This window comes from Dreissena polymorpha, chromosome 1 (genome assembly GCF_020536995.1).
Source record: "Dreissena polymorpha isolate Duluth1 chromosome 1, UMN_Dpol_1.0, whole genome shotgun sequence".
Lineage (NCBI taxonomy): Eukaryota > Metazoa > Mollusca > Bivalvia > Myida > Dreissenidae > Dreissena > Dreissena polymorpha.
The window spans coordinates 72112343-72134886 of record NC_068355.1 but is presented as its reverse complement, the minus strand read 5'-3'; the positions used below and the strand labels follow the sequence as shown (position 1 = coordinate 72134886).

The 22544-nt window shown below is 39.6% G+C and overlaps 1 long non-coding RNA gene across 16 annotated transcripts in view; it reads left to right on the top strand.

Annotated features, from left to right (window-relative positions):
- Positions 1-22544, top strand: part of LOC127834701 (uncharacterized) — a 29181-nt gene that overhangs the window by 5911 nt on the left and 726 nt on the right. For 4 of the 16 annotated variants that reach the window (XR_008028100.1, XR_008028101.1, XR_008028095.1 and 1 more), the window contains exon 3: positions 13503-13660. The exons of 1 other annotated variant lie outside the window; for it this stretch is intronic. This is a non-coding gene — a long non-coding RNA (uncharacterized LOC127834701). Of the gene's footprint in view, positions 1-836; positions 995-2510; positions 2669-4183; positions 4342-5857; positions 6016-7530; positions 7689-9204; positions 9363-11353; positions 11512-13502; positions 13661-15176; positions 15335-16849; positions 17008-18523; positions 18682-20672; positions 20831-22544 lie in introns of those variants that run through there. 11 more of the 16 variants (XR_008028092.1, XR_008028093.1, XR_008028094.1 and 8 more) reach the window with 11 other exon arrangements.

Sequence of the window (22544 nt, the reverse complement as noted above, 5' to 3'; positions counted from 1 at the left end):
TGGAGTCTAAGTGCTGCATGTATGATGTAACCGAGTTTGGCTTTTCTACCTTAATTCTTGACGCGAAACGCTGTTACGCATGGCGCTTTCAACGGCAACTTTTATGAATTAATCTGTGTGTCATTGTACCGGAACTTTGTGATCTTTCTCAAAACAGATTATACCTGTGGGAAAAGTGCCTTTAATTTAAATTTGAAGGGGTTGGGTTCTCTTAAAGCACATCCGACCAAGTTAGTCGTCTGCCAGAATTTTGACATTTGACCATCAAAAACTCTCTGTATTGCAAAACATAACTGCCAGATGTCATTTTGACCCAAATAAGGGCTGTTTGCAATTGGGCTGTTGCACTTGGGGTCATAAGGGGGGTAAATGCTGGAAAATCACACCGAAACCTGTTCCGGAGACATATTCTAAGACTACTTAAACACCCGGTATTGTTTTTCAGTGCCATTTTGACATTAATTTGCATCAATCTCAATAATGAACCTAATGCATGTCTTTATTTCATCTGTATTTATTATTATTGTTTACTTTTTGAGCCTTTTTCTGTTAAAAATGCCCGCCAATTTTGGACCTACACTTCTATCCGCCTTCGCCTTCAACCCATTCAGGCAGATCTACTCAGAATAACACTACTTTGCCTTATTTTACCTGTTTGGATATCTCGCTGAGTTCAAGTAAAATCAAGTATTCAGCTGAAAACACAAAAATGATAATAATATTATGCTTTCTTTCCTGGAAGAATGTTGTTGCGATAGACCCTGCATGAAAAACACCAGGGAATCTGTATTTAAGTGACCTTAATATTATGCGTAAACCTAAGTGTGCATTTGTAGGCGGTGTCGAAATGGGTCTATAGCTCTGCCTGAACTGTCGTCCAATTGGTTTACAAGTCCGGCTGAAGTGACAGGCCATCAAAAACTGTACAGTGTGACTGATTCGGAGACGGCCCTCAACACTCGCCCAGTCGTGTCGAGAGGATCGGTGTCTTTGCAGGTTAGTACGCCGTTATTTTCAATTAAATCTATTGTAAAATGATTTCTTTGATATCCTGGCACACTTTTGTCACCAAAATTAGGAAATTTGTGTGTTTTACATTGACTGCAGCTCTGAAACCAAACTTTGTGGCGATAACTTTGCCGGTGTGCCCGACAATGTGATGCCGGCGTGGTGAATTAACCATTTGCAGCAAATAAAGCGAGAAAGACTATTGAAAGCTTACTCTAATTGTATCTAACTTACATTAGTTGGCACCGTAATGGGTAAATGCGCACAAAAAACCTTTTTTGTTTTCTCAGATTACACGGAATTGAGCACCCGGGCCAGACTGACACTTTCCGGAGCCTGCCCTAGACGGAACTCGAGCCGAGGAATCATAGGTCCAGGTGTGACAAAAGACTTAAAGCTCATGTCTGACGATGACTTTTTTTAGTCAGGAAGTCAAGTGTGTTGTTTTTCCATGCAAGCGAGCCCTTTTGTTGGGTCAAATGACATCAGCATTGCTGCTTCTACATGGATTTTACCTAAAATGTGCAAAAAAAATATAAAAAGTTTGTTCGAATCCAGTTCAAAACCTGCTTTGATGCACAAATATTGCCATTGATGATTTTTTTCACTTATTAAGCCATATGTAAGATAAGCTTTGCCTATTAGAATCGAAAGACATGCCTTGTATGGAGTCTAAGTGCTGCATGTATGATGTAACCGAGTTTGGCTTTTCTACCTTAATTCTTGACGCGAAACGCTGTTACGCATGGCGCTTTCAACGGCAACTTTTATGAATTAATCTGTGTGTCATTGTACCGGAACTTTGTGATCTTTCTCAAAACAGATTATACCTGTGGGAAAAGTGCCTTTAATTTAAATTTGAAGGGGTTGGGTTCTCTTAAAGCACATCCGACCAAGTTAGTCGTCTGCCAGAATTTTGACATTTGACCATCAAAAACTCTCTGTATTGCAAAACATAACTGCCAGATGTCATTTTGACCCAAATAAGGGCTGTTTGCAATTGGGCTGTTGCACTTGGGGTCATAAGGGGGGTAAATGCTGGAAAATCACACCGAAACCTGTTCCGGAGACATATTCTAAGACTACTTAAACACCCGGTATTGTTTTTCAGTGCCATTTTGACATTAATTTGCATCAATCTCAATAATGAACCTAATGCATGTCTTTATTTCATCTGTATTTATTATTATTGTTTACTTTTTGAGCCTTTTTCTGTTAAAAATGCCCGCCAATTTTGGACCTACACTTCTATCCGCCTTCGCCTTCAACCCATTCAGGCAGATCTACTCAGAATAACACTACTTTGCCTTATTTTACCTGTTTGGATATCTCGCTGAGTTCAAGTAAAATCAAGTATTCAGCTGAAAACACAAAAATGATAATAATATTATGCTTTCTTTCCTGGAAGAATGTTGTTGCGATAGACCCTGCATGAAAAACACCAGGGAATCTGTATTTAAGTGACCTTAATATTATGCGTAAACCTAAGTGTGCATTTGTAGGCGGTGTCGAAATGGGTCTATAGCTCTGCCTGAACTGTCGTCCAATTGGTTTACAAGTCCGGCTGAAGTGACAGGCCATCAAAAACTGTACAGTGTGACTGATTCGGAGACGGCCCTCAACACTCGCCCAGTCGTGTCGAGAGGATCGGTGTCTTTGCAGGTTAGTACGCCGTTATTTTCAATTAAATCTATTGTAAAATGATTTCTTTGATATCCTGGCACACTTTTGTCACCAAAATTAGGAAATTTGTGTGTTTTACATTGACTGCAGCTCTGAAACCAAACTTTGTGGCGATAACTTTGCCGGTGTGCCCGACAATGTGATGCCGGCGTGGTGAATTAACCATTTGCAGCAAATAAAGCGAGAAAGACTATTGAAAGCTTACTCTAATTGTATCTAACTTACATTAGTTGGCACCGTAATGGGCAAATGCGCACAAAAAACCTTTTTTGTTTTCTCAGATTACACGGAATTGAGCACCCGGGCCAGACTGACACTTTCCGGAGCCTGCCCTAGACGGAACTCGAGCCGAGGAATCATAGGTCCAGGTGTGACAAAAGACTTAAAGCTCATGTCTGACGATGACTTTTTTTAGTCAGGAAGCCAAGTGTGTTGTTTTTCCATGCAAGCGAGCCCTTTTGTTGGGTCAAATGACATCAGCATTGCTGCTTCTACATGGATTTTACCTAAAATGTGCAAAAAAAATATAAAAAGTTTGTTCGAATCCAGTTCAAAACCTGCTTTGATGCACAAATATTGCCATTGATGATTTTTTTCACTTATTAAGCCATATGTAAGATAAGCTTTGCCTATTAGAATCGAAAGACATGCCTTGTATGGAGTCTAAGTGCTGCATGTATGATGTAACCGAGTTTGGCTTTTCTACCTTAATTCTTGACGCGAAACGCTGTTACGCATGGCGCTTTCAACGGCAACTTTTATGAATTAATCTGTGTGTCATTGTACCGGAACTTTGTGATCTTTCTCAAAACAGATTATACCTGTGGGAAAAGTGCCTTTAATTTAAATTTGAAGGGGTTGGGTTCTCTTAAGCACATCCGACCAAGTTAGTCGTCTGCCAGAATTTTGACATTTGACCATCAAAAACTCTCTGTATTGCAAAACATAACTGCCAGATGTCATTTTGACCCAAATAAGGGCTGTTTGCAATTGGGCTGTTGCACTTGGGGTCATAAGGGGGGTAAATGCTGGAAAATCACACCGAAACCTGTTCCGGAGACATATTCTAAGACTACTTAAACACCCGGTATTGTTTTTCAGTGCCATTTTGACATTAATTTGCATCAATCTCAATAATGAACCTAATGCATGTCTTTATTTCATCTGTATTTATTATTATTGTTTACTTTTTGAGCCTTTTTCTGTTAAAAATGCCCGCCAATTTTGGACCTACACTTCTATCCGCCTTCGCCTTCAACCCATTCAGGCAGATCTACTCAGAATAACACTACTTTGCCTTATTTTACCTGTTTGGATATCTCGCTGAGTTCAAGTAAAATCAAGTATTCAGCTGAAAACACAAAAATGATAATAATATTATGCTTTCTTTCCTGGAAGAATGTTGTTGCGATAGACCCTGCATGAAAAACACCAGGGAATCTGTATTTAAGTGACCTTAATATTATGCGTAAACCTAAGTGTGCATTTGTAGGCGGTGTCGAAATGGGTCTATAGCTCTGCCTGAACTGTCGTCCAATTGGTTTACAAGTCCGGCTGAAGTGACAGGCCATCAAAAACTGTACAGTGTGACTGATTCGGAGACGGCCCTCAACACTCGCCCAGTCGTGTCGAGAGGATCGGTGTCTTTGCAGGTTAGTACGCCGTTATTTTCAATTAAATCTATTGTAAAATGATTTCTTTGATATCCTGGCACACTTTTGTCACCAAAATTAGGAAATTTGTGTGTTTTACATTGACTGCAGCTCTGAAACCAAACTTTGTGGCGATAACTTTGCCGGTGTGCCCGACAATGTGATGCCGGCGTGGTGAATTAACCATTTGCAGCAAATAAAGCGAGAAAGACTATTGAAAGCTTACTCTAATTGTATCTAACTTACATTAGTTGGCACCGTAATGGGCAAATGCGCACAAAAAACCTTTTTTGTTTTCTCAGATTACACGGAATTGAGCACCCGGGCCAGACTGACACTTTCCGGAGCCTGCCCTAGACGGAACTCGAGCCGAGGAATCATAGGTCCAGGTGTGACAAAAGACTTAAAGCTCATGTCTGACGATGACTTTTTTTAGTCAGGAAGCCAAGTGTGTTGTTTTTCCATGCAAGCGAGCCCTTTTGTTGGGTCAAATGACATCAGCATTGCTGCTTCTACATGGATTTTACCTAAAATGTGCAAAAAAAATATAAAAAGTTTGTTCGAATCCAGTTCAAAACCTGCTTTGATGCACAAATATTGCCATTGATGATTTTTTTCACTTATTAAGCCATATGTAAGATAAGCTTTGCCTATTAGAATCGAAAGACATGCCTTGTATGGAGTCTAAGTGCTGCATGTATGATGTAACCGAGTTTGGCTTTTCTACCTTAATTCTTGACGCGAAACGCTGTTACGCATGGCGCTTTCAACGGCAACTTTTATGAATTAATCTGTGTGTCATTGTACCGGAACTTTGTGATCTTTCTCAAAACAGATTATACCTGTGGGAAAAGTGCCTTTAATTTAAATTTGAAGGGGTTGGGTTCTCTTTAAGCACATCCGACCAAGTTAGTCGTCTGCCAGAATTTTGACATTTGACCATCAAAAACTCTCTGTATTGCAAAACATAACTGCCAGATGTCATTTTGACCCAAATAAGGGCTGTTTGCAATTGGGCTGTTGCACTTGGGGTCATAAGGGGGGTAAATGCTGGAAAATCACACCGAAACCTGTTCCGGAGACATATTCTAAGACTACTTAAACACCCGGTATTGTTTTTCAGTGCCATTTTGACATTAATTTGCATCAATCTCAATAATGAACCTAATGCATGTCTTTATTTCATCTGTATTTATTATTATTGTTTACTTTTTGAGCCTTTTTCTGTTAAAAATGCCCGCCAATTTTGGACCTACACTTCTATCCGCCTTCGCCTTCAACCCATTCAGGCAGATCTACTCAGAATAACACTACTTTGCCTTATTTTACCTGTTTGGATATCTCGCTGAGTTCAAGTAAAATCAAGTATTCAGCTGAAAACACAAAAATGATAATAATATTATGCTTTCTTTCCTGGAAGAATGTTGTTGCGATAGACCCTGCATGAAAAACACCAGGGAATCTGTATTTAAGTGACCTTAATATTATGCGTAAACCTAAGTGTGCATTTGTAGGCGGTGTCGAAATGGGTCTATAGCTCTGCCTGAACTGTCGTCCAATTGGTTTACAAGTCCGGCTGAAGTGACAGGCCATCAAAAACTGTACAGTGTGACTGATTCGGAGACGGCCCTCAACACTCGCCCAGTCGTGTCGAGAGGATCGGTGTCTTTGCAGGTTAGTACGCCGTTATTTTCAATTAAATCTATTGTAAAATGATTTCTTTGATATCCTGGCACACTTTTGTCACCAAAATTAGGAAATTTGTGTGTTTTACATTGACTGCAGCTCTGAAACCAAACTTTGTGGCGATAACTTTGCCGGTGTGCCCGACAATGTGATGCCGGCGTGGTGAATTAACCATTTGCAGCAAATAAAGCGAGAAAGACTATTGAAAGCTTACTCTAATTGTATCTAACTTACATTAGTTGGCACCGTAATGGGCAAATGCGCACAAAAAACCTTTTTTGTTTTCTCAGATTACACGGAATTGAGCACCCGGGCCAGACTGACACTTTCCGGAGCCTGCCCTAGACGGAACTCGAGCCGAGGAATCATAGGTCCAGGTGTGACAAAAGACTTAAAGCTCATGTCTGACGATGACTTTTTTTAGTCAGGAAGCCAAGTGTGTTGTTTTTCCATGCAAGCGAGCCCTTTTGTTGGGTCAAATGACATCAGCATTGCTGCTTCTACATGGATTTTACCTAAAATGTGCAAAAAAAATATAAAAAGTTTGTTCGAATCCAGTTCAAAACCTGCTTTGATGCACAAATATTGCCATTGATGATTTTTTTCACTTATTAAGCCATATGTAAGATAAGCTTTGCCTATTAGAATCGAAAGACATGCCTTGTATGGAGTCTAAGTGCTGCATGTATGATGTAACCGAGTTTGGCTTTTCTACCTTAATTCTTGACGCGAAACGCTGTTACGCATGGCGCTTTCAACGGCAACTTTTATGAATTAATCTGTGTGTCATTGTACCGGAACTTTGTGATCTTTCTCAAAACAGATTATACCTGTGGGAAAAGTGCCTTTAATTTAAATTTGAAGGGGTTGGGTTCTCTTAAGCACATCCGACCAAGTTAGTCGTCTGCCAGAATTTTGACATTTGACCATCAAAAACTCTCTGTATTGCAAAACATAACTGCCAGATGTCATTTTGACCCAAATAAGGGCTGTTTGCAATTGGGCTGTTGCACTTGGGGTCATAAGGGGGGTAAATGCTGGAAAATCACACCGAAACCTGTTCCGGAGACATATTCTAAGACTACTTAAACACCCGGTATTGTTTTTCAGTGCCATTTTGACATTAATTTGCATCAATCTCAATAATGAACCTAATGCATGTCTTTATTTCATCTGTATTTATTATTATTGTTTACTTTTTGAGCCTTTTTCTGTTAAAAATGCCCGCCAATTTTGGACCTACACTTCTATCCGCCTTCGCCTTCAACCCATTCAGGCAGATCTACTCAGAATAACACTACTTTGCCTTATTTTACCTGTTTGGATATCTCGCTGAGTTCAAGTAAAATCAAGTATTCAGCTGAAAACACAAAAATGATAATAATATTATGCTTTCTTTCCTGGAAGAATGTTGTTGCGATAGACCCTGCATGAAAAACACCAGGGAATCTGTATTTAAGTGACCTTAATATTATGCGTAAACCTAAGTGTGCATTTGTAGGCGGTGTCGAAATGGGTCTATAGCTCTGCCTGAACTGTCGTCCAATTGGTTTACAAGTCCGGCTGAAGTGACAGGCCATCAAAAACTGTACAGTGTGACTGATTCGGAGACGGCCCTCAACACTCGCCCAGTCGTGTCGAGAGGATCGGTGTCTTTGCAGGTTAGTACGCCGTTATTTTCAATTAAATCTATTGTAAAATGATTTCTTTGATATCCTGGCACACTTTTGTCACCAAAATTAGGAAATTTGTGTGTTTTACATTGACTGCAGCTCTGAAACCAAACTTTGTGGCGATAACTTTGCCGGTGTGCCCGACAATGTGATGCCGGCGTGGTGAATTAACCATTTGCAGCAAATAAAGCGAGAAAGACTATTGAAAGCTTACTCTAATTGTATCTAACTTACATTAGTTGGCACCGTAATGGGCAAATGCGCACAAAAAACCTTTTTTGTTTTCTCAGATTACACGGAATTGAGCACCCGGGCCAGACTGACACTTTCCGGAGCCTGCCCTAGACGGAACTCGAGCCGAGGAATCATAGGTCCAGGTGTGACAAAAGACTTAAAGCTCATGTCTGACGATGACTTTTTTTAGTCAGGAAGCCAAGTGTGTTGTTTTTCCATGCAAGCGAGCCCTTTTGTTGGGTCAAATGACATCAGCATTGCTGCTTCTACATGGATTTTACCTAAAATGTGCAAAAAAAATATAAAAAGTTTGTTCGAATCCAGTTCAAAACCTGCTTTGATGCACAAATATTGCCATTGATGATTTTTTTCACTTATTAAGCCATATGTAAGATAAGCTTTGCCTATTAGAATCGAAAGACATGCCTTGTATGGAGTCTAAGTGCTGCATGTATGATGTAACCGAGTTTGGCTTTTCTACCTTAATTCTTGACGCGAAACGCTGTTACGCATGGCGCTTTCAACGGCAACTTTTATGAATTAATCTGTGTGTCATTGTACCGGAACTTTGTGATCTTTCTCAAAACAGATTATACCTGTGGGAAAAGTGCCTTTAATTTAAATTTGAAGGGGTTGGGTTCTCTTTAAGCACATCCGACCAAGTTAGTCGTCTGCCAGAATTTTGACATTTGACCATCAAAAACTCTCTGTATTGCAAAACATAACTGCCAGATGTCATTTTGACCCAAATAAGGGCTGTTTGCAATTGGGCTGTTGCACTTGGGGTCATAAGGGGGGTAAATGCTGGAAAATCACACCGAAACCTGTTCCGGAGACATATTCTAAGACTACTTAAACACCCGGTATTGTTTTTCAGTGCCATTTTGACATTAATTTGCATCAATCTCAATAATGAACCTAATGCATGTCTTTATTTCATCTGTATTTATTATTATTGTTTACTTTTTGAGCCTTTTTCTGTTAAAAATGCCCGCCAATTTTGGACCTACACTTCTATCCGCCTTCGCCTTCAACCCATTCAGGCAGATCTACTCAGAATAACACTACTTTGCCTTATTTTACCTGTTTGGATATCTCGCTGAGTTCAAGTAAAATCAAGTATTCAGCTGAAAACACAAAAATGATAATAATATTATGCTTTCTTTCCTGGAAGAATGTTGTTGCGATAGACCCTGCATGAAAAACACCAGGGAATCTGTATTTAAGTGACCTTAATATTATGCGTAAACCTAAGTGTGCATTTGTAGGCGGTGTCGAAATGGGTCTATAGCTCTGCCTGAACTGTCGTCCAATTGGTTTACAAGTCCGGCTGAAGTGACAGGCCATCAAAAACTGTACAGTGTGACTGATTCGGAGACGGCCCTCAACACTCGCCCAGTCGTGTCGAGAGGATCGGTGTCTTTGCAGGTTAGTACGCCGTTATTTTCAATTAAATCTATTGTAAAATGATTTCTTTGATATCCTGGCACACTTTTGTCACCAAAATTAGGAAATTTGTGTGTTTTACATTGACTGCAGCTCTGAAACCAAACTTTGTGGCGATAACTTTGCCGGTGTGCCCGACAATGTGATGCCGGCGTGGTGAATTAACCATTTGCAGCAAATAAAGCGAGAAAGACTATTGAAAGCTTACTCTAATTGTATCTAACTTACATTAGTTGGCACCGTAATGGGCAAATGCGCACAAAAAACCTTTTTTGTTTTCTCAGATTACACGGAATTGAGCACCCGGGCCAGACTGACACTTTCCGGAGCCTGCCCTAGACGGAACTCGAGCCGAGGAATCATAGGTCCAGGTGTGACAAAAGACTTAAAGCTCATGTCTGACGATGACTTTTTTTAGTCAGGAAGCCAAGTGTGTTGTTTTTCCATGCAAGCGAGCCCTTTTGTTGGGTCAAATGACATCAGCATTGCTGCTTCTACATGGATTTTACCTAAAATGTGCAAAAAAAATATAAAAAGTTTGTTCGAATCCAGTTCAAAACCTGCTTTGATGCACAAATATTGCCATTGATGATTTTTTTCACTTATTAAGCCATATGTAAGATAAGCTTTGCCTATTAGAATCGAAAGACATGCCTTGTATGGAGTCTAAGTGCTGCATGTATGATGTAACCGAGTTTGGCTTTTCTACCTTAATTCTTGACGCGAAACGCTGTTACGCATGGCGCTTTCAACGGCAACTTTTATGAATTAATCTGTGTGTCATTGTACCGGAACTTTGTGATCTTTCTCAAAACAGATTATACCTGTGGGAAAAGTGCCTTTAATTTAAATTTGAAGGGGTTGGGTTCTCTTAAAGGTCACATAACCCCAAACCGGAACTCCTGTTTTTAGGGTTACATGCAGTCAGTTTGATACTTAGCACACATTGTTGAGTGCATGCTGCCTCGGATTTGTAAAATACATTGCAAATGGTTGGTTTTGGTATCAACTTGAAGGTATATTTGTAAGCAATAAGAAAATAAGCCATTTTTGTGCTCTACTTTTTGTGTTGATGGTTCCCGGCTTCGAAAGTAGGTCATACTATTTGAGCCCAAAATGGTTGTCTGCACAGCTGTCAAAACCGGTTTGCCTATTCTAAGGTAAATATTTTGAGTTTGCGCGTATAGAATTTAATGACATGCATTTTTTTCAAAAGATTATGCATTAATCTTTCCAATGATGTATGATGATATAGTGGGTATGCGCTTGATCATGGTAAAAATTGATATCGAACTTCAACTATTTTATATGTAATATAGAAGGAAATTAATTGCGCATGCGTTACCTTTAAGCACATCCGACCAAGTTAGTCGTCTGCCAGAATTTTGACATTTGACCATCAAAAACTCTCTGTATTGCAAAACATAACTGCCAGATGTCATTTTGACCCAAATAAGGGCTGTTTGCAATTGGGCTGTTGCACTTGGGGTCATAAGGGGGGTAAATGCTGGAAAATCACACCGAAACCTGTTCCGGAGACATATTCTAAGACTACTTAAACACCCGGTATTGTTTTTCAGTGCCATTTTGACATTAATTTGCATCAATCTCAATAATGAACCTAATGCATGTCTTTATTTCATCTGTATTTATTATTATTGTTTACTTTTTGAGCCTTTTTCTGTTAAAAATGCCCGCCAATTTTGGACCTACACTTCTATCCGCCTTCGCCTTCAACCCATTCAGGCAGATCTACTCAGAATAACACTACTTTGCCTTATTTTACCTGTTTGGATATCTCGCTGAGTTCAAGTAAAATCAAGTATTCAGCTGAAAACACAAAAATGATAATAATATTATGCTTTCTTTCCTGGAAGAATGTTGTTGCGATAGACCCTGCATGAAAAACACCAGGGAATCTGTATTTAAGTGACCTTAATATTATGCGTAAACCTAAGTGTGCATTTGTAGGCGGTGTCGAAATGGGTCTATAGCTCTGCCTGAACTGTCGTCCAATTGGTTTACAAGTCCGGCTGAAGTGACAGGCCATCAAAAACTGTACAGTGTGACTGATTCGGAGACGGCCCTCAACACTCGCCCAGTCGTGTCGAGAGGATCGGTGTCTTTGCAGGTTAGTACGCCGTTATTTTCAATTAAATCTATTGTAAAATGATTTCTTTGATATCCTGGCACACTTTTGTCACCAAAATTAGGAAATTTGTGTGTTTTACATTGACTGCAGCTCTGAAACCAAACTTTGTGGCGATAACTTTGCCGGTGTGCCCGACAATGTGATGCCGGCGTGGTGAATTAACCATTTGCAGCAAATAAAGCGAGAAAGACTATTGAAAGCTTACTCTAATTGTATCTAACTTACATTAGTTGGCACCGTAATGGGCAAATGCGCACAAAAAACCTTTTTTGTTTTCTCAGATTACACGGAATTGAGCACCCGGGCCAGACTGACACTTTCCGGAGCCTGCCCTAGACGGAACTCGAGCCGAGGAATCATAGGTCCAGGTGTGACAAAAGACTTAAAGCTCATGTCTGACGATGACTTTTTTTAGTCAGGAAGCCAAGTGTGTTGTTTTTCCATGCAAGCGAGCCCTTTTGTTGGGTCAAATGACATCAGCATTGCTGCTTCTACATGGATTTTACCTAAAATGTGCAAAAAAAATATAAAAAGTTTGTTCGAATCCAGTTCAAAACCTGCTTTGATGCACAAATATTGCCATTGATGATTTTTTTCACTTATTAAGCCATATGTAAGATAAGCTTTGCCTATTAGAATCGAAAGACATGCCTTGTATGGAGTCTAAGTGCTGCATGTATGATGTAACCGAGTTTGGCTTTTCTACCTTAATTCTTGACGCGAAACGCTGTTACGCATGGCGCTTTCAACGGCAACTTTTATGAATTAATCTGTGTGTCATTGTACCGGAACTTTGTGATCTTTCTCAAAACAGATTATACCTGTGGGAAAAGTGCCTTTAATTTAAATTTGAAGGGGTTGGGTTCTCTTAAAGGTCACATAACCCCAAACCGGAACTCCTGTTTTTAGGGTTACATGCAGTCAGTTTGATACTTAGCACACATTGTTGAGTGCATGCTGCCTCGGATTTGTAAAATACATTGCAAATGGTTGGTTTTGGTATCAACTTGAAGGTATATTTGTAAGCAATAAGAAAATAAGCCATTTTTGTGCTCTACTTTTTGTGTTGATGGTTCCCGGCTTCGAAAGTAGGTCATACTATTTGAGCCCAAAATGGTTGTCTGCACAGCTGTCAAAACCGGTTTGCCTATTCTAAGGTAAATATTTTGAGTTTGCGCGTATAGAATTTAATGACATGCATTTTTTTCAAAAGATTATGCATTAATCTTTCCAATGATGTATGATGATATAGTGGGTATGCGCTTGATCATGGTAAAAATTGATATCGAACTTCAACTATTTTATATGTAATATAGAAGGAAATTAATTGCGCATGCGTTACCTTTAAGCACATCCGACCAAGTTAGTCGTCTGCCAGAATTTTGACATTTGACCATCAAAAACTCTCTGTATTGCAAAACATAACTGCCAGATGTCATTTTGACCCAAATAAGGGCTGTTTGCAATTGGGCTGTTGCACTTGGGGTCATAAGGGGGGTAAATGCTGGAAAATCACACCGAAACCTGTTCCGGAGACATATTCTAAGACTACTTAAACACCCGGTATTGTTTTTCAGTGCCATTTTGACATTAATTTGCATCAATCTCAATAATGAACCTAATGCATGTCTTTATTTCATCTGTATTTATTATTATTGTTTACTTTTTGAGCCTTTTTCTGTTAAAAATGCCCGCCAATTTTGGACCTACACTTCTATCCGCCTTCGCCTTCAACCCATTCAGGCAGATCTACTCAGAATAACACTACTTTGCCTTATTTTACCTGTTTGGATATCTCGCTGAGTTCAAGTAAAATCAAGTATTCAGCTGAAAACACAAAAATGATAATAATATTATGCTTTCTTTCCTGGAAGAATGTTGTTGCGATAGACCCTGCATGAAAAACACCAGGGAATCTGTATTTAAGTGACCTTAATATTATGCGTAAACCTAAGTGTGCATTTGTAGGCGGTGTCGAAATGGGTCTATAGCTCTGCCTGAACTGTCGTCCAATTGGTTTACAAGTCCGGCTGAAGTGACAGGCCATCAAAAACTGTACAGTGTGACTGATTCGGAGACGGCCCTCAACACTCGCCCAGTCGTGTCGAGAGGATCGGTGTCTTTGCAGGTTAGTACGCCGTTATTTTCAATTAAATCTATTGTAAAATGATTTCTTTGATATCCTGGCACACTTTTGTCACCAAAATTAGGAAATTTGTGTGTTTTACATTGACTGCAGCTCTGAAACCAAACTTTGTGGCGATAACTTTGCCGGTGTGCCCGACAATGTGATGCCGGCGTGGTGAATTAACCATTTGCAGCAAATAAAGCGAGAAAGACTATTGAAAGCTTACTCTAATTGTATCTAACTTACATTAGTTGGCACCGTAATGGGCAAATGCGCACAAAAAACCTTTTTTGTTTTCTCAGATTACACGGAATTGAGCACCCGGGCCAGACTGACACTTTCCGGAGCCTGCCCTAGACGGAACTCGAGCCGAGGAATCATAGGTCCAGGTGTGACAAAAGACTTAAAGCTCATGTCTGACGATGACTTTTTTTAGTCAGGAAGCCAAGTGTGTTGTTTTTCCATGCAAGCGAGCCCTTTTGTTGGGTCAAATGACATCAGCATTGCTGCTTCTACATGGATTTTACCTAAAATGTGCAAAAAAAATATAAAAAGTTTGTTCGAATCCAGTTCAAAACCTGCTTTGATGCACAAATATTGCCATTGATGATTTTTTTCACTTATTAAGCCATATGTAAGATAAGCTTTGCCTATTAGAATCGAAAGACATGCCTTGTATGGAGTCTAAGTGCTGCATGTATGATGTAACCGAGTTTGGCTTTTCTACCTTAATTCTTGACGCGAAACGCTGTTACGCATGGCGCTTTCAACGGCAACTTTTATGAATTAATCTGTGTGTCATTGTACCGGAACTTTGTGATCTTTCTCAAAACAGATTATACCTGTGGGAAAAGTGCCTTTAATTTAAATTTGAAGGGGTTGGGTTCTCTTTAAGCACATCCGACCAAGTTAGTCGTCTGCCAGAATTTTGACATTTGACCATCAAAAACTCTCTGTATTGCAAAACATAACTGCCAGATGTCATTTTGACCCAAATAAGGGCTGTTTGCAATTGGGCTGTTGCACTTGGGGTCATAAGGGGGGTAAATGCTGGAAAATCACACCGAAACCTGTTCCGGAGACATATTCTAAGACTACTTAAACACCCGGTATTGTTTTTCAGTGCCATTTTGACATTAATTTGCATCAATCTCAATAATGAACCTAATGCATGTCTTTATTTCATCTGTATTTATTATTATTGTTTACTTTTTGAGCCTTTTTCTGTTAAAAATGCCCGCCAATTTTGGACCTACACTTCTATCCGCCTTCGCCTTCAACCCATTCAGGCAGATCTACTCAGAATAACACTACTTTGCCTTATTTTACCTGTTTGGATATCTCGCTGAGTTCAAGTAAAATCAAGTATTCAGCTGAAAACACAAAAATGATAATAATATTATGCTTTCTTTCCTGGAAGAATGTTGTTGCGATAGACCCTGCATGAAAAACACCAGGGAATCTGTATTTAAGTGACCTTAATATTATGCGTAAACCTAAGTGTGCATTTGTAGGCGGTGTCGAAATGGGTCTATAGCTCTGCCTGAACTGTCGTCCAATTGGTTTACAAGTCCGGCTGAAGTGACAGGCCATCAAAAACTGTACAGTGTGACTGATTCGGAGACGGCCCTCAACACTCGCCCAGTCGTGTCGAGAGGATCGGTGTCTTTGCAGGTTAGTACGCCGTTATTTTCAATTAAATCTATTGTAAAATGATTTCTTTGATATCCTGGCACACTTTTGTCACCAAAATTAGGAAATTTGTGTGTTTTACATTGACTGCAGCTCTGAAACCAAACTTTGTGGCGATAACTTTGCCGGTGTGCCCGACAATGTGATGCCGGCGTGGTGAATTAACCATTTGCAGCAAATAAAGCGAGAAAGACTATTGAAAGCTTACTCTAATTGTATCTAACTTACATTAGTTGGCACCGTAATGGGCAAATGCGCACAAAAAACCTTTTTTGTTTTCTCAGATTACACGGAATTGAGCACCCGGGCCAGACTGACACTTTCCGGAGCCTGCCCTAGACGGAACTCGAGCCGAGGAATCATAGGTCCAGGTGTGACAAAAGACTTAAAGCTCATGTCTGACGATGACTTTTTTTAGTCAGGAAGCCAAGTGTGTTGTTTTTCCATGCAAGCGAGCCCTTTTGTTGGGTCAAATGACATCAGCATTGCTGCTTCTACATGGATTTTACCTAAAATGTGCAAAAAAAATATAAAAAGTTTGTTCGAATCCAGTTCAAAACCTGCTTTGATGCACAAATATTGCCATTGATGATTTTTTTCACTTATTAAGCCATATGTAAGATAAGCTTTGCCTATTAGAATCGAAAGACATGCCTTGTATGGAGTCTAAGTGCTGCATGTATGATGTAACCGAGTTTGGCTTTTCTACCTTAATTCTTGACGCGAAACGCTGTTACGCATGGCGCTTTCAACGGCAACTTTTATGAATTAATCTGTGTGTCATTGTACCGGAACTTTGTGATCTTTCTCAAAACAGATTATACCTGTGGGAAAAGTGCCTTTAATTTAAATTTGAAGGGGTTGGGTTCTCTTAAGCACATCCGACCAAGTTAGTCGTCTGCCAGAATTTTGACATTTGACCATCAAAAACTCTCTGTATTGCAAAACATAACTGCCAGATGTCATTTTGACCCAAATAAGGGCTGTTTGCAATTGGGCTGTTGCACTTGGGGTCATAAGGGGGGTAAATGCTGGAAAATCACACCGAAACCTGTTCCGGAGACATATTCTAAGACTACTTAAACACCCGGTATTGTTTTTCAGTGCCATTTTGACATTAATTTGCATCAATCTCAATAATGAACCTAATGCATGTCTTTATTTCATCTGTATTTATTATTATTGTTTACTTTTTGAGCCTTTTTCTGTTAAAAATGCCCGCCAATTTTGGACCTACACTTCTATCCGCCTTCGCCTTCAACCCATTCAGGCAGATCTACTCAGAATAACACTACTTTGCCTTATTTTACCTGTTTGGATATCTCGCTGAGTTCAAGTAAAATCAAGTATTCAGCTGAAAACACAAAAATGATAATAATATTATGCTTTCTTTCCTGGAAGAATGTTGTTGCGATAGACCCTGCATGAAAAACACCAGGGAATCTGTATTTAAGTGACCTTAATATTATGCGTAAACCTAAGTGTGCATTTGTAGGCGGTGTCGAAATGGGTCTATAGCTCTGCCTGAACTGTCGTCCAATTGGTTTACAAGTCCGGCTGAAGTGACAGGCCATCAAAAACTGTACAGTGTGACTGATTCGGAGACGGCCCTCAACACTCGCCCAGTCGTGTCGAGAGGATCGGTGTCTTTGCAGGTTAGTACGCCGTTATTTTCAATTAAATCTATTGTAAAATGATTTCTTTGATATCCTGGCACACTTTTGTCACCAAAATTAGGAAATTTGTGTGTTTTACATTGACTGCAGCTCTGAAACCAAACTTTGTGGCGATAACTTTGCCGGTGTGCCCGACAATGTGATGCCGGCGTGGTGAATTAACCATTTGCAGCAAATAAAGCGAGAAAGACTATTGAAAGCTTACTCTAATTGTATCTAACTTACATTAGTTGGCACCGTAATGGGCAAATGCGCACAAAAAACCTTTTTTGTTTTCTCAGATTACACGGAATTGAGCACCCGGGCCAGACTGACACTTTCCGGAGCCTGCCCTAGACGGAACTCGAGCCGAGGAATCATAGGTCCAGGTGTGACAAAAGACTTAAAGCTCATGTCTGACGATGACTTTTTTTAGTCAGGAAGCCAAGTGTGTTGTTTTTCCATGCAAGCGAGCCCTTTTGTTGGGTCAAATGACATCAGCATTGCTGCTTCTACATGGATTTTACCTAAAATGTGCAAAAAAAATATAAAAAGTTTGTTCGAATCCAGTTCAAAACCTGCTTTGATGCACAAATATTGCCATTGATGATTTTTTTCACTTATTAAGCCATATGTAAGATAAGCTTTGCCTATTAGAATCGAAAGACATGCCTTGTATGGAGTCTAAGTGCTGCATGTATGATGTAACCGAGTTTGGCTTTTCTACCTTAATTCTTGACGCGAAACGCTGTTACGCATGGCGCTTTCAACGGCAACTTTTATGAATTAATCTGTGTGTCATTGTACCGGAACTTTGTGATCTTTCTCAAAACAGATTATACCTGTGGGAAAAGTGCCTTTAATTTAAATTTGAAGGGGTTGGGTTCTCTTAAAGCACATCCGACCAAGTTAGTCGTCTGCCAGAATTTTGACATTTGACCATCAAAAACTCTCTGTATTGCAAAACATAACTGCCAGATGTCATTTTGACCCAAATAAGGGCTGTTTGCAATTGGGCTGTTGCACTTGGGGTCATAAGGGGGGTAAATGCTGGAAAATCACACCGAAACCTGTTCCGGAGACATATTCTAAGACTACTTAAACACCCGGTATTGTTTTTCAGTGCCATTTTGACATTAATTTGCATCAATCTCAATAATGAACCTAATGCATGTCTTTATTTCATCTGTATTTATTATTATTGTTTACTTTTTGAGCCTTTTTCTGTTAAAAATGCCCGCCAATTTTGGACCTACACTTCTATCCGCCTTCGCCTTCAACCCATTCAGGCAGATCTACTCAGAATAACACTACTTTGCCTTATTTTACCTGTTTGGATATCTCGCTGAGTTCAAGTAAAATCAAGTATTCAGCTGAAAACACAAAAATGATAATAATATTATGCTTTCTTTCCTGGAAGAATGTTGTTGCGATAGACCCTGCATGAAAAACACCAGGGAATCTGTATTTAAGTGACCTTAATATTATGCGTAAACCTAAGTGTGCATTTGTAGGCGGTGTCGAAATGGGTCTATAGCTCTGCCTGAACTGTCGTCCAATTGGTTTACAAGTCCGGCTGAAGTGACAGGCCATCAAAAACTGTACAGTGTGACTGATTCGGAGACGGCCCTCAACACTCGCCCAGTCGTGTCGAGAGGATCGGTGTCTTTGCAGGTTAGTACGCCGTTATTTTCAATTAAATCTATTGTAAAATGATTTCTTTGATATCCTGGCACACTTTTGTCACCAAAATTAGGAAATTTGTGTGTTTTACATTGACTGCAGCTCTGAAACCAAACTTTGTGGCGATAACTTTGCCGGTGTGCCCGACAATGTGATGCCGGCGTGGTGAATTAACCATTTGCAGCAAATAAAGCGAGAAAGACTATTGAAAGCTTACTCTAATTGTATCTAACTTACATTAGTTGGCACCGTAATGGGCAAATGCGCACAAAAAACCTTTTTTGTTTTCTCAGATTACACGGAATTGAGCACCCGGGCCAGACTGACACTTTCCGGAGCCTGCCCTAGACGGAACTCGAGCCGAGGAATCATAGGTCCAGGTGTGACAAATGACTTAAAGCTCATGTCTGACGATGACTTTTTTTAGTCAGGAAGCCAAGTGTGTTGTTTTTCCATGCAAGCGAGCCCTTTTGTTGGGTCAAATGACATCAGCATTGCTGCTTCTACATGGATTTTACCTAAAATGTGCAAAAAAAATATAAAAAGTTTGTTCGAATCCAGTTCAAAACCTGCTTTGATGCACAAATATTGCCATTGATGATTTTTTTCACTTATTAAGCCATATGTAAGATAAGCTTTGCCTATTAGAATCGAAAGACATGCCTTGTATGGAGTCTAAGTGCTGCATGTATGATGTAACCGAGTTTGGCTTTTCTACCTTAATTCTTGACGCGAAACGCTGTTACGCATGGCGCTTTCAACGGCAACTTTTATGAATTAATCTGTGTGTCATTGTACCGGAACTTTGTGATCTTTCTCAAAACAGATTATACCTGTGGGAAAAGTGCCTTTAATTTAAATTTGAAGGGGTTGGGTTCTCTTAAAGGTCACATAACCCCAAACCGGAACTCCTGTTTTTAGGGTTACATGCAGTCAGTTTGATACTTAGCACACATTGTTGAGTGCATGCTGCCTAGGATTTGTAAAATACATTGCAAATGGTTGGTTTTGGTATCAACTTGAAGGTATATTTGTAAGCAATAAGAAAATAAGCCATTTTTGTGCTCTACTTTTTGTGTTGATGGTTCCCGGCTTCGAAAGTAGGTCATACTATTTGAGCCCAAAATGGTTGTCTGCACAGCTGTCAAAACCGGTTTGCCTATTCTAAGGTAAATATTTTGAGTTTGCGCGTATAGAATTTAATGACATGCATTTTTTTCAAAAGATTATGCATTAATCTTTCCAATGATGTATGATGATATAGTGGGTATGCGCTTGATCATGGTAAAAATTGATATCGAACTTCAACTATTTTATATGTAATATAGAAGGAAATTAATTGCGCATGCGTAACCTTTAAGCACATCCGACCAAGTTAGTCGTCTGCCAGAATTTTGACATTTGACCATCAAAAACTCTCTGTATTGCAAAACATAACTGCCAGATGTCATTTTGACCCAAATAAGGGCTGTTTGCAATTGGGCTGTTGCACTTGGGGTCATAAGGGGGGTAAATGCTGGAAAATCACACCGAAACCTGTTCCGGAGACATATTCTAAGACTACTTAAACACCCGGTATTGTTTTTCAGTGCCATTTTGACATTAATTTGCATCAATCTCAATAATGAACCTAATGCATGTCTTTATTTCATCTGTATTTATTATTATTGTTTACTTTTTGAGCCTTTTTCTGTTAAAAATGCCCGCCAATTTTGGACCTACACTTCTATCCGCCTTCGCCTTCAACCCATTCAGGCAGATCTACTCAGAATAACACTACTTTGCCTTATTTTACCTGTTTGGATATCTCGCTGAGTTCAAGTAAAATCAAGTATTCAGCTGAAAACACAAAAATGATAATAATATTATGCTTTCTTTCCTGGAAGAATGTTGTTGCGATAGACCCTGCATGAAAAACACCAGGGAATCTGTATTTAAGTGACCTTAATATTATGCGTAAACCTAAGTGTGCATTTGTAGGCGGTGTCGAAATGGGTCTATAGCTCTGCCTGAACTGTCGTCCAATTGGTTTACAAGTCCGGCTGAAGTGACAGGCCATCAAAAACTGTACAGTGTGACTGATTCGGAGACGGCCCTCAACACTCGCCCAGTCGTGTCGAGAGGATCGGTGTCTTTGCAGGTTAGTACGCCGTTATTTTCAATTAAATCTATTGTAAAATGATTTCTTTGATATCCTGGCACACTTTTGTCACCAAAATTAGGAAATTTGTGTGTTTTACATTGACTGCAGCTCTGAAACCAAACTTTGTGGCGATAACTTTGCCGGTGTGCCCGACAATGTGATGCCGGCGTGGTGAATTAACCATTTGCAGCAAATAAAGCGAGAAAGACTATTGAAAGCTTACTCTAATTGTATCTAACTTACATTAGTTGGCACCGTAATGGGCAAATGCGCACAAAAAACCTTTTTTGTTTTCTCAGATTACACGGAATTGAGCACCCGGGCCAGACTGACACTTTCCGGAGCCTGCCCTAGACGGAACTCGAGCCGAGGAATCATAGGTCCAGGTGTGACAAAAGACTTAAAGCTCATGTCTGACGATGACTTTTTTTAGTCAGGAAGCCAAGTGTGTTGTTTTTCCATGCAAGCGAGCCCTTTTGTTGGGTCAAATGACATCAGCATTGCTGCTTCTACATGGATTTTACCTAAAATGTGCAAAAAAAATATAAAAAGTTTGTTCGAATCCAGTTCAAAACCTGCTTTGATGCACAAATATTGCCATTGATGATTTTTTTCACTTATTAAGCCATATGTAAGATAAGCTTTGCCTATTAGAATCGAAAGACATGCCTTGTATGGAGTCTAAGTGCTGCATGTATGATGTAACCGAGTTTGGCTTTTCTACCTTAATTCTTGACGCGAAACGCTGTTACGCATGGCGCTTTCAACGGCAACTTTTATGAATTAATCTGTGTGTCATTGTACCGGAACTTTGTGATCTTTCTCAAAACAGATTATACCTGTTGGAAAAGTGCCTTTAATTTAAATTTGAAGGGGTTGGGTTCTCTTAAAGGTCACATAACCCCAAACCGGAACTCCTGTTTTTAGGGTTACATGCAGTCAGTTTGATACTTAGCACACATTGTTGAGTGCATGCTGCCTCGGATTTGTAAAATACATTGCAAATGGTTGGTTTTGGTATCAACTTGAAGGTATATTTGTAAGCAATAAGAAAATAAGCCATTTTTGTGCTCTACTTTTTGTGTTGATGGTTCCCGGCTTCGAAAGTAGGTCATACTATTTGAGCCCAAAATGGTTGTCTGCACAGCTGTCAAAACCGGTTTGCCTATTCTAAGGTAAATATTTTGAGTTTGCGCGTATAGAATTTAATGACATGCATTTTTTTCAAAAGATTATACAATGTTAGCACACATTGTTGAGTGCATGCTGCCTAGGATTTGTAAAATACATTGCAAATGGTTGGTTTTGGTATCAACTTGAAGGTATATTTGTAAGCAATAAGAAAATAAGCCATTTTTGTGCTCTTCTTTTTGTGTTGATGGTTCCCGGCTTCGAAAGTAGGTCATACTATTTGAGCCCAAAATGGTTGTCTGCACAGCTGTCAAAACCGGTTTGCCTATTCTAAGGTAAATATTTTGAGTTTGCGCCTATAGAATTTATTGACATGCATTTTTTTCAAAAGATTATGCATTAATCTTTCCAATGATGTATGATGATATAGTGGGTATGCGCTTGATCATGGTAAAAATTGATATCGAACTTCAACTATTTTATATGTAATATAGAAGGAAATTAATTGCGCATGCGTAACCTTTAAGCACATCCGACCAAGTTAGTCGTCTGCCAGAATTTTGACATTTGACCATCAA